We start from the raw sequence: 11,277 nt of genomic DNA, 5'->3' as shown, positions 1-11,277 counted from the left end.
GTGGCTGCTTTTGCTTGCGGTCTGCGGTAGGTAAGATTTAGTATTATTATTTAATTTATTATTATAATTTTATTTTATTAATAATTAACTTTTTTAAATGCCATTTAATATTTAATAAATAAATAAATTTAGTATATTAAATATTGATAAACTAGTATTATATTATTATTAATTAGTAATTGTTTAGTGTTAATTTAATATAAATTAATTTAAATAAACCGATAAAAAATAAATTCATCTAAGAGATGATCAGATTTTCCTATTTTACCTCGTGTATTTTTATTTCATGTTCAATAGCTAAAGTCTCAATGAACAAGTAAAGGAAATTATAAATAGAGACTACTTCATTATTATTTCAATAGCATTAAGATTTCTATCCAAGTGTTTGATGAAATGTCAAAAGACTAAATAATAGAGAAAAAAAGTGTTTGTCTAAGTCATAACCAATCGGGGTTATTACAGTGGTATCAGAGTTGTTTCCTGTTAGCCTGCAGGAGTTGGGCTAAATCATCAGATTGATTTAGTGATTTGTATTCAGTGACATGGATGGTGATGGGAGATTCATTCCAGGTAGACATTATACCCATAGGGGATGGACTTCACCACCTAGAAATGAAGAACTTGACATACAATTTGGTATTCTAAAATAGTTGAATGTGTTAGCAAACAAGTTAAATAAAAATCACAAAGGGATGACAAAATAGATTTCAAATATAGAATTTGAGCAAAGCATGATGTTTCTTTTACAAAGGGAGAAACCTGATGGCATGATGGACACTCTTAAGGAGCAACAAAAAGTTTCTAGTTAAAACTCTAAGTTTGATCCCAATATTAGTAGTGGCCCATGGGAGATTACAATTGCACTTGGTTTCATAAAAAAGTCCAAAAATGTTGGGGATATAGTAATGAATGATAGTGTGAATGCTAAGGAAGATAACATGGGTATTGATAAGCACATGAGTTTTGATTTGCATGACAACATTGAGGATTGTTAGCATCATGATGATTTAGTGATGGCTAGAGATGTGTGTGACATTCCTTATGAGACACCACATCGGTTGGGAAAAATGGATATGGGGTGTGATTAGAATTCATATTAGGTTGAGTCAGATGATGTAGTTGTTGGTATGAGTTCCCAGGATTGTGTATTTGGTGGTGATGCAATGACAATTTGGGAGTGAGAGAATATGATGATATTGTTGTATTAGCAACTAATTCCATGCTAGATGAGTCATCATGTAAGGTACTTGGTAGTAGTACCTTAGATGTTCTTGTGTGTGACGTCGATAACACACATGTTATCGATTAGGAGGTGATTGGTGTAAAGGATTTTTCATGTTATAGTACATATTAGTTCATAGTGTTAAGGTTTACTATTCATATGTGGTGACTAACTAGGGAAGTATTATACACTTTTCATAAAAAATTGGGGTTCAGGTTGACTCATCAAGGATTTTTGAGTTGACTCATCAAGGGTGTTTTTTAGGTTGACTTGTCAAAATTATCTAGCCCTAATTTTGTAAGTGGCAAAAACTTGTATAAAATGGCTTAGGGTTAAGAATTTCATTATGAGTGTGAGGTAATAGTAGCTTCTTGTGATAGTATTGAGTTGTAAGATATTATAGATTGTAATCACTAGATAATAATTATATTGGACCTTTTATTTGGTGGGTGTAGCCTAGGGATTGGGTGAACCATGTTAAATCTTTGTGGCTTGTGTTCTCTTATGTGTGCTTTATTCTTTTATGATATTGATTATATTTGCACATAATTATTATTTATGTCTAGTTAAATCCTAACAAATGGTTCTAAAGCAAGGTTGTTTTTAGTTATCCTCCACAGGAAGGTCTCATAGCTAAGTGAGAGCAATGGAAGACGAGGGTAAGTTGAAGGTTGAGAGGTTTAGTGGACAAAACTTTCAGTTATGGAAAATGCAAATGGAGGATTATCTTTATCAGAAGGATTAATGGCGACCATTGTAAGAAAAATCCAAAAAATCAAAAACTATGAGAGATGAGGACTATGATATTTTGGACAAAAAGGCACTTGGAAGTATTTGTTTATGCCTGGCACAATTTGTGACATTTAATATTACAAAAGAAAAGATGACTAAATAGTTGATGCCAACCCTAGCAAAGTTGTATGAAAATCCCTTTGCTTCAAACAAGGTATTTCTCACGAAGTGTTTAATATGGAGATAGAAAAAGGTGGATTAGTCGTTGATCATTTATGTTAGAAACAATAACAATGAAATGAACTAAACATAAATAATTATAACTTAATCCAAGAGAGTTTGTGAGAACATAATTACCATCATTTATAAGAGCTTCCCAAGATCAACACAAAAGAGGAGACAAGAATTTTGAAAGGGGAAAGCAAAGAAAACCCCTTGTTAATAATATGAATGAGGCAAATTCCTAAAGAATGAAAGAAAGAGAGAGAAGAGAGAAAATGGAGCCATAGGCTCATTACAAGAACTACATAGTGATTGTGTATTAAGAATGAGAGAGAAGCATCTCTTATAAAGAGATGAGAGGAGGAGTTATTTGTAACTCCCATGTGAATGATTGCCACATTCATAAGTGTGTGCATAACAAGTGTCATAATCCTCTTAAGGAGGAATAACTATTTTCCTTAATAAAGGAATTACAAAATAGGCTTGTCCTCACATGTGGACTAGAGGACAAACAACATAAGGGATACCTTGGTTTATCCCATTTAATAAATACAACCAAGGAAAGATTACCAATTCTAACACCCCCCTTTAATCTTTACTTGGGAAAATTACATTAAAGGGTATTAAACCCAAATTTTTACAATAGCAGCAACTTGATGTTTGAGAATTATGCAAAAGGTCTCTTGTGAGTGTATGAAGATCTTTGTAGAGCCAAGAGAGAAGTGGAAAGGTCATCTAAATGTACACCAACTACTATTGTCTCGTATGTGCCTGGATGGATGACCTAAAAAAACATAGTCACAAGAAACAAGACAACTATCCACAAGAAGTATTTCATCTTATATGCAAATTAGAGATCCTTTGAATAAGGATAATAAAACTCTCATAGAGAAACAATGAGGAAAATAAAACATGTTACCACAAAGCAATGGAGATAACCTGATATCAAGATAAATTATATGCTCAAAAAATTGTCAACAAGGACAAATTGAGTGAAAAGCTTGATCAATGCTCTCATGAAAAGAATATTATACTAATATACAAATGACCACAGACAAGGCCAACTAATGATACATGCATCAACATTGCATCAATCATGTGGATATAGACAGTCCACTTAATGAATCATCCCACTGCAAGTTAATGGGTGATCAATCCATAACATGCATGACTCATGATCTAAGCAATAAAGTATGCAGATCATTATCACATTAATATATGAAAATAAAGTAAAAAGAGAGACATGCTGATCAAATTAGAATTATCATGGTTTGTTAGGATACTCAAACGAATGGATTATGAGGGTGTAACAACATATTGCCTTCAAATTGGAAATCCATCATGGACAAGAAACTTCATTGCCACGAGGAGAAAAAAATCATCATGGGTCAAAACATCTTTCTCAAATAGAGTCTCCAATATTGGAGTGCTCCAAGATATGGTAGCCTCGTCACCTATACACTCAAAAATGAGCAAAGTGTAGGAAGTCATACCATGAATAAATCGCAACTAGGAGCATACACCAAGGAGATAAAGATATTGAAATGGAAAATCCCCATAAAATATCATCCTCGCATTGAGGAACAAAAATGGAACAACATGGAGAGAAACTCCATAAATATCAACCTTTCAAAGTAGAGCATATAGAATCAAATGGAGGGAAACTCCATGTAAATATTAATCTTTCAAAGTGGAATCAATAGAACCAATTGGAGGGAAACTCCATATAAAATGAGTGCACACCAATATAGGATGAAGGTATACTCCATGGGACAGATAAGGAAACTATGTATCAGTTACACTGAGGGGACCTACATAGTTATCCTTGAAAAAATTGGCTCCCTATGCAACTCAAAACAAATATCATATAAATCATGTATATCAATGGTATAACACCATAAAGTGCCAACATGGGCATAAAATATCACAATAAAGTCGAAGGCAAATGTGTAAGATAACTCATAATCCAATCAAAATGAATTAAACTTTATTTTCAAAATGCAGAGATCCAAGGATGATCAAAATAAACAAAATATGTATATCAGGTATAAAACTCCATTGAAGGTAAACATGAGTACTTAATTCATTTTGTGAAGGTATAAATCAAATTTTGAATTATTATAGTCATAAAATTATATATTTATCTAGGTATATATGTGTGCACCCATATATACTTAAATAAATATATGATAAGTCACAATATTGAAAGGATCCTTAAATATATATATATATATATATATATATATATATATATAAAGTAGAATGAACATTTTGAATAAAGATAAAATTTTCTTAAATAGTACTTTTAGATAACAGAATCTAATCACAATTATTAGGAATGATTGCCAAAATAGAGTGCTTTTTTGTAAAAAAAAAAAACTGAATTTTCAGAATGATAAAAGTCGAAAAAGCATCTTACATGAACAAATAACGTGGTTAATTAGCAACAACCATTTTTTTTTAGCAATGATTTCTCTTTATCATGTAATGCTACAAATGGAAGACTTAGAATAATATTCTAAAAATAATAATCAATAATTATAAAAAGTTGTTAGAGAATATCTTAGAATAGATGTTGTAACAGGTGAATAATTATGCAGACCTGCAAAAAATGTTAGAGGAATAATTCTTCTGCAAATATAGAAACAGTATCTGCTAATATTTTGTTCAAATGTTACTAAAGAATCTGCAAATATCCTTAAAATAGAAACTTAAAAGAAGTATCTAACTAATACAAATTATAATTATTAAAGCCAAACGTACAAGTTATAAATAAATTTTATAACTTGTAACATTATTATAAACGAATGAATAAATCTAAATTGCCAACTAGAAATCAACAACGAATGGATTGAGAATCAAAACATGGCCGGGAGGTTTGAAGTGGCAAGCGACATAACATATGAGAACGTAGAGATGGAAAATGTGAGAAACCCAATAATAATTGATCAGTTCTACTGCAACAAGGCTGAAAATAGGTCTGCCTGGAACTCTTAGGGTGCTTCTGGTTCGACTGTGGAAAATTGGGGCGCCATTTTGAATTCTGATCTCTCTTGAACGATTGCTGCTGCTATCAAGCATAGCGATGGGGTCATCTTCGATGGGGAAGGATGGAAATACATAAAAGTGCAGTCAAGAGGGATCATCATCTACAAAATTGTAAGAAAAGCAATACGAACCTTGCTCTCTGGAAAATCCCCAAATACCCTTCATTCACCATTCTCAAGATTCAATCTTGCCTTCACACAGCTGCTTTATGCCAAAACTCATTCTGTACTTCCTTCACCATCGTCAATTAGCTCAAATCACTTCTTCCCCCTCACATTCCCATCTCCATTCTTTCCTCAAATCAATTATTTTCTCTGATCATTTCATCAATTCTCTCATTGAAAATATTTCCCTCAAATCAGAATACCCCTTGTCTTCTACAGAAGAGGCGTCAAAAACACAAAGATTTGTACAAACAGAGACCGCAAAGAGAAAGATTCTAAAAAGGAGATGGCATTTAATGAAATTTCTAAAAAATAAATCAAAATTTAGAGAAAGTTCTAAAAAATATATTAGAACCCTTTTTTTTAATTAGAAATTTCTAAAAATAAAATAAAATGTAAGAATTAAATATTTAAAAACAATAAAATAATTGCAAAAACAATCATAAAGATATAGATTAGAATATAAATAAATTTCAAGAGAAATATGAATAAGATTTAAATTGACTGTCAAAAACAATATTGATCTATCAAATTGATTCCAATAGAAAGAAAGAAATCTCTTGCTCCAGAAAGAATGGAAGTGGATTCAAATACAAATGAATATATAAAAGATTAAACTGAAATTAATTTTCTTCCTGCTATGCTTGTTATCACGCTCGCTGGTCTTTCCAGCACCAGTACTTTGTAACATGCAACAATTTAACGATTGTGACATGCAACAAAAGGAGGAAGAAGATCATGCAACAAAAAAAGCAGTTCACAAGAGACTCATGCAAGAGCTCACAAGGCAGTGTAATAACATGAACAATAATGGGTGCTGAAAAACGTAGCACAACTGCAAACAAAAAGGTTCACTCAAGAGTTCACGACAACAAGCACATCAACAAAATAAACAATGAGTAGCCATTAATAATGAAAATGCACAAAGGCTTTCATGCAAGGAGTAGCAAACAATTAATCAACAAAAAACATGAAAAAACAAATGAAGAGAACATAAATTAGATTAAATAGATGAAGAAAAGTGAAACAAAGTGAAATATAAAGAAATTTCTAAAAAAAATCAGAATTGGAAAAAGGAAATTTCTAAAACAATAACTGCAAAGGAAACAAATAAGGTAAGATCCGATTAGAAATTGTTCAAAATTTCTTTAAAAAAATATAATATTAGGATTAAATATTAAAATATATATATATATATATATTTTCAAAAAAATATGTAGTGACAATATTATATATATAAAAAATGAATAGGTTTTGACATAGAAATTGAAGTTGAATAAGAATTTAATCATAAATAAGATTTTAAAATAATAGAAATTTGCATAAGTTCTAAAAAATAATATAGATATTAAATATTAAAAAAAAATGAGACAAAAAATATTTAAATTTTAAAATAAGATAAAATATGAATAGAATTAAATCCAGTTGATTATAATGTAAGTCATTATTATTTTAGTGTTCCCTAAAATAAAATGTTAGAAAAATATATATATTTTTTAATTTTAAAAAATATATATACAAAAAAAAATGCTTAAATTGAATAAAAAACTACTTGGAACAAGAGCAAATAATAATAATAATATTTTTAATAAAGATACCTACATCAAAAAAAACAAGCTCCACCCTTTATCACTAAACTCAAAACAAGGATTAGTTTTGCTCTGATACCATGTTAAAAACAATAACAATGAAATGAACTAAACATAAATAATTATAACTTAATCCAAGAGAGTTTGTGAGAACATAATTACCATCATTTATAAGAGCTTCCCAAGATCAACACAAAAGAGGAGACAAAAATTTTGAAAGGGGAAAGCAAAGAAAATCCCTTGTGAATAATATGAATGAGGCAAATGCCTAATGAATGAAAGAAAGAGAGAGAAGAGAGAAAATGGAGTCATAGGCTCATTACAAGAACTACATAGTGATTGTGTATTAAGAATGAGAGAGAAGCATCTCTTATATAGAGATGAGAGGAGGAGTTATTTCTAACTCCCATGTGAATGATTGCCACATTTATAAGTGTGTGCATAACAAGTGTCATAATCCTCTTAAGGAGGAATAACTATTTTCCTTAATAAAGGAATTACAAAATAGGCTTGTCCTCACATGTGGACTAGAGGACAAACAACATAAGGGATACCTTGGTTTATCCCATTTGATAAATACAACCAAGGAAAGATTACCAATTCTAACAATTTAAATGAGTTTAATTTAGTAATTTTGTTTCTAGTTCTAATACTCTAAAATTTGATGATGTTATTGGTGTTATTCTAAGTGAGAAAACTCATAGGAAAAGCTCAAGTGGATCTAAATTAGAAAGTCTCTTGAATGCAAAAAGAAGAGGCAAAACAAAAGAGACAGGAAACAACTCTGGAAATTGTGAAAAATCAAGAGGAAAAAAAAAGGGAAAGAGATCTCAATCTAGAGGGCCAAAAGATTGTACTACTATGGGAAACTAGGGCACAAGAAGAAAGCTTGTTGGATTTGAAAGAACAATGAAGGAGGTAAACAAGAAAGAAACAAGGAGGCAAACATGGTAAGTAATAAATCCAAAGAAGATGTTTTTCTACTTTCCTTAAAAAATGTTGACGATTCATGGGTTTTAGATTCAGGGGTTTCATTTCATGCTACTCCTCGTAGAAGTTTTTAAATTAATTATGTCCAAATTTTAGGTTTATTTATTTGGGAGATAATGAACCTTTCATATTGTTGGAAAGGGGAAAATTATTATTAAGTTGCAAAATGGGAATCATTGGCTACTACAAGAAGTAATCCATGTTCCAAGGCCGAGTAGGAATTCAATTTTAGTAGGGCAACTGGGTGATGAGGGTTGCATAGTTATTTTTAATGATAAAAATTGAAAGGTTTCAAAAGTTTCCTTAGTAGTAGAAAAATGTGTGAAAGTAGAAACCTTGTATCTTTGTAGAAGTCATGTTGTTCCTTCTACTTCAATTGTTTCAGAGAAAAATGAAAATTTACGAATAATTGCTACAGTTGTGTACAGAGAACAAACAATTACTATGGATTCTAAAACAATATTATGGCACAATAGACTTGGGCATGTGAGTGACAAAGGTATGAAATTACTTCATCCAAAGAAAATTTTACCAAGTCTAAAATACGTTAATATGAGTTTCTATGAAAGTTGTATTTATAGGAAACAAAAGAGACTGAGTTTTGTGAAGAGTGGGAGATAATAAGAAAAATGAGAAATTAGTGCTTATGTATACAAATGTATAGGGACCATCTCTGGTATCTTCCCTTGGTGGCTCTTATTATTATGTCATGTTCATTGATGATGCAACTAGAAAAGTATGGGTTTATTTTCTTAGACAAAAATATGATGTATTTAGGAAATTTTAAGAAATGGAAATGCTTGGTTGAGAATGAGAATGGTAAAAAGTTGAAATGTCTTAGATCTAAATATGGTGGTGAATATTTCAATGAAGAATTTGAGGATTATTGTTCCACTAATGGTTATCATACACATAAAACTATTCCAAGGACTCCACAAGAGAATGGAGTGGCTGAAAACATAAACAAGATAATAATGGAGAATGCAAGGAATATGAGGTTGCATGTTGGACTTTCCTTGAATATGTGGGTAGAGGCTGTCAATACTCTTATGCATTTGAGCAATAGATTTCCCTTTGCTCTTTTGGGTTGTGGTATTCTAGAGGAAGTACGAACGGGTAAGAAGGTGAGTTATTCTTTTCTCAAAACCTTCAACTGTGAAGTATTTGCACATATAGATTCTAAAAATAGAACAAAGGTAGAAGCTAAATCTAAGAAGTGTATATTTTTTGGATATGGCATTGATGAAGTTGGTTATAGGCTTTTGGATTTTAAAAATCATAAAATTTTAAGAAGTAGGGATGTCATGTTCAATGAGAAGGTGTTGTACAAAGATCCATTGCAGCAACACAAGAAGAAAGAGAATGATTATGTAGTGTTGGATGATACTTAAAAGGATGATGTTCTAATAATCCCTCATGCTCCACAACAACAACAACAAATACCACAAATCCACTAGAGAGGCAGACTATGTTGTTGTTACAGAGGTAGCTAAGGAGATGATATGGATTCAATTCTTCATGGAAGAATTGGGTCATCCACAAAGGGATAATTATATGTATATAGAGAGTCAGAGTATCATTCATCTTTCCAAGAGTTTTTCTCTATATTCAAAGACAAAACACATACAATTGTGATACCATTTCATTCTATTAGTTTTGCATGATGGATGGTTAAAGTTAGACAAGATACATACAAATGATACTCTAGCGGATATGTTTACAAAGGCAGTGACAAGGGAGAAATTGAACTCCTCTTCAACTTTGGTTGGTCTTCTAGATTGAACAAAATAAAGGGACAACTAAGTCTAGGGTGGTTTGATCCAATGGGAGCCTAATATGGTAGCGGTGTTGCTACAAGGTCAGTATTCAAGTGGGAGGTGGTTTAGTGTGGAGTCTAATCAGTCCCCAAGTGGGATATTTTTCATATGTGGTGACTACTAGGGAAGTATTGAAACTTTTCATAATTTCTTTGGGGTTTAGGTTGACTCATCAAGGATTTCTGAGTTGACTTGTCAACCATTTCCCAAGGCTAACTTGTCAAGGGTTTTTTTTATGTTGACTTATCAAAATTATCTAGCCCTAATAATTTCAACAACAAAATCTTATAAAAAATGGCTTAGGGTTAGGGATTTAATTATGCATATGAGGTTATAGTAGCTTCTTGCGATAGTAATGAGCTGTAAGAGATTACATATTGTAATTAGGTTGTAATCACTGAATAATAAGAATATTGGACTTGATGTTTGGTGGATGTAGCCTAAGAATTGAGTGAACCATGTTAAATTTTTGTATCCTGTGTTCTCTTATGTGTGTTTTATTTGTTTCTGCTATTGGTTATATTTGCATGTAATTATTATTTATATCTCGTTAAACCCTAACATTAACTTTGTAGACAATCCTATGTTCAACATGGATGTAGCATTGTCTTATCACAATCCACTTTTTGAAATTGATCACTCGCCTGAGTGGAGTTCAGAAAAATTTACATCATCTACAAACACAATTTAGTTTCCTATAGAAGCAGTTGGTGATGTTCCTATAACCACAAATTATGATGAGAATGTGGCTACATCTATTGCAATCATAGATGTTGTTGGTATGAATGCATTCGTTGATAGTAGCAAAGAACCCCATATTGCACTTGATTCTCTCATAGCTACATCTTTGGTAGGGATTAGTGGTAAAGTTGATTTTAGTATTTGGGATCTTTCTATTGCATCAAGATTTCAAACACAGGTCATAGTGGAGTTTTGGATTTCTACAAGATGTCGAGTACATATAGTTTTTCTTTTGACTCTAATGAGTGTGATCCTTTTTAGGTGCACAATTTAGTTGTACATGTGTCAAATAGTGTGTGTGCCAAATTACTTTGCATAGTTTGGGGAAGCAAGATTTGCCAGCTTATTGAGTTGCTTCCCTATGAATTTTTCACTCATGTGACATCTATAGTCAGGTTTGATTTAGTTTGGCATGTTCAGTCAATTGTATTGGTTATAATGTTACAAGAGTTGGTTAGTTATGAAAGGGATTCATGTGCTTCTTTATATAGGATCCTAGTGGAGGTTTTAGTCTATTTATAGATTGCTTGACAACAAGCAATCTTGGGTAGGGAAGACTATAATGTCCCCTTTTTTTGGTGATCTATTGTAGTTGACTGAGTCGGCTCATCATAGTGACACTCGTGAGGTGATAGGGAGATTTAAAGGTCCTAGTTGATGACTTACTATTATTAGTAAGCCAAATTTGGATAGTTTCCATATTTGGAAGTATAATTCGTAGCGCTGGCAGTTGGTCATCACCTGCATTTGAT

The sequence above is a fragment of the Cupressus sempervirens genome, chromosome 6 (genome assembly GCF_028749045.1).
Source record: "Cupressus sempervirens isolate cs-2001-9-10 chromosome 6, ASM2874904v1, whole genome shotgun sequence".
Lineage (NCBI taxonomy): Eukaryota > Viridiplantae > Streptophyta > Pinopsida > Cupressales > Cupressaceae > Cupressus > Cupressus sempervirens.
Note: the sequence above shows the minus strand (reverse complement) of the source record.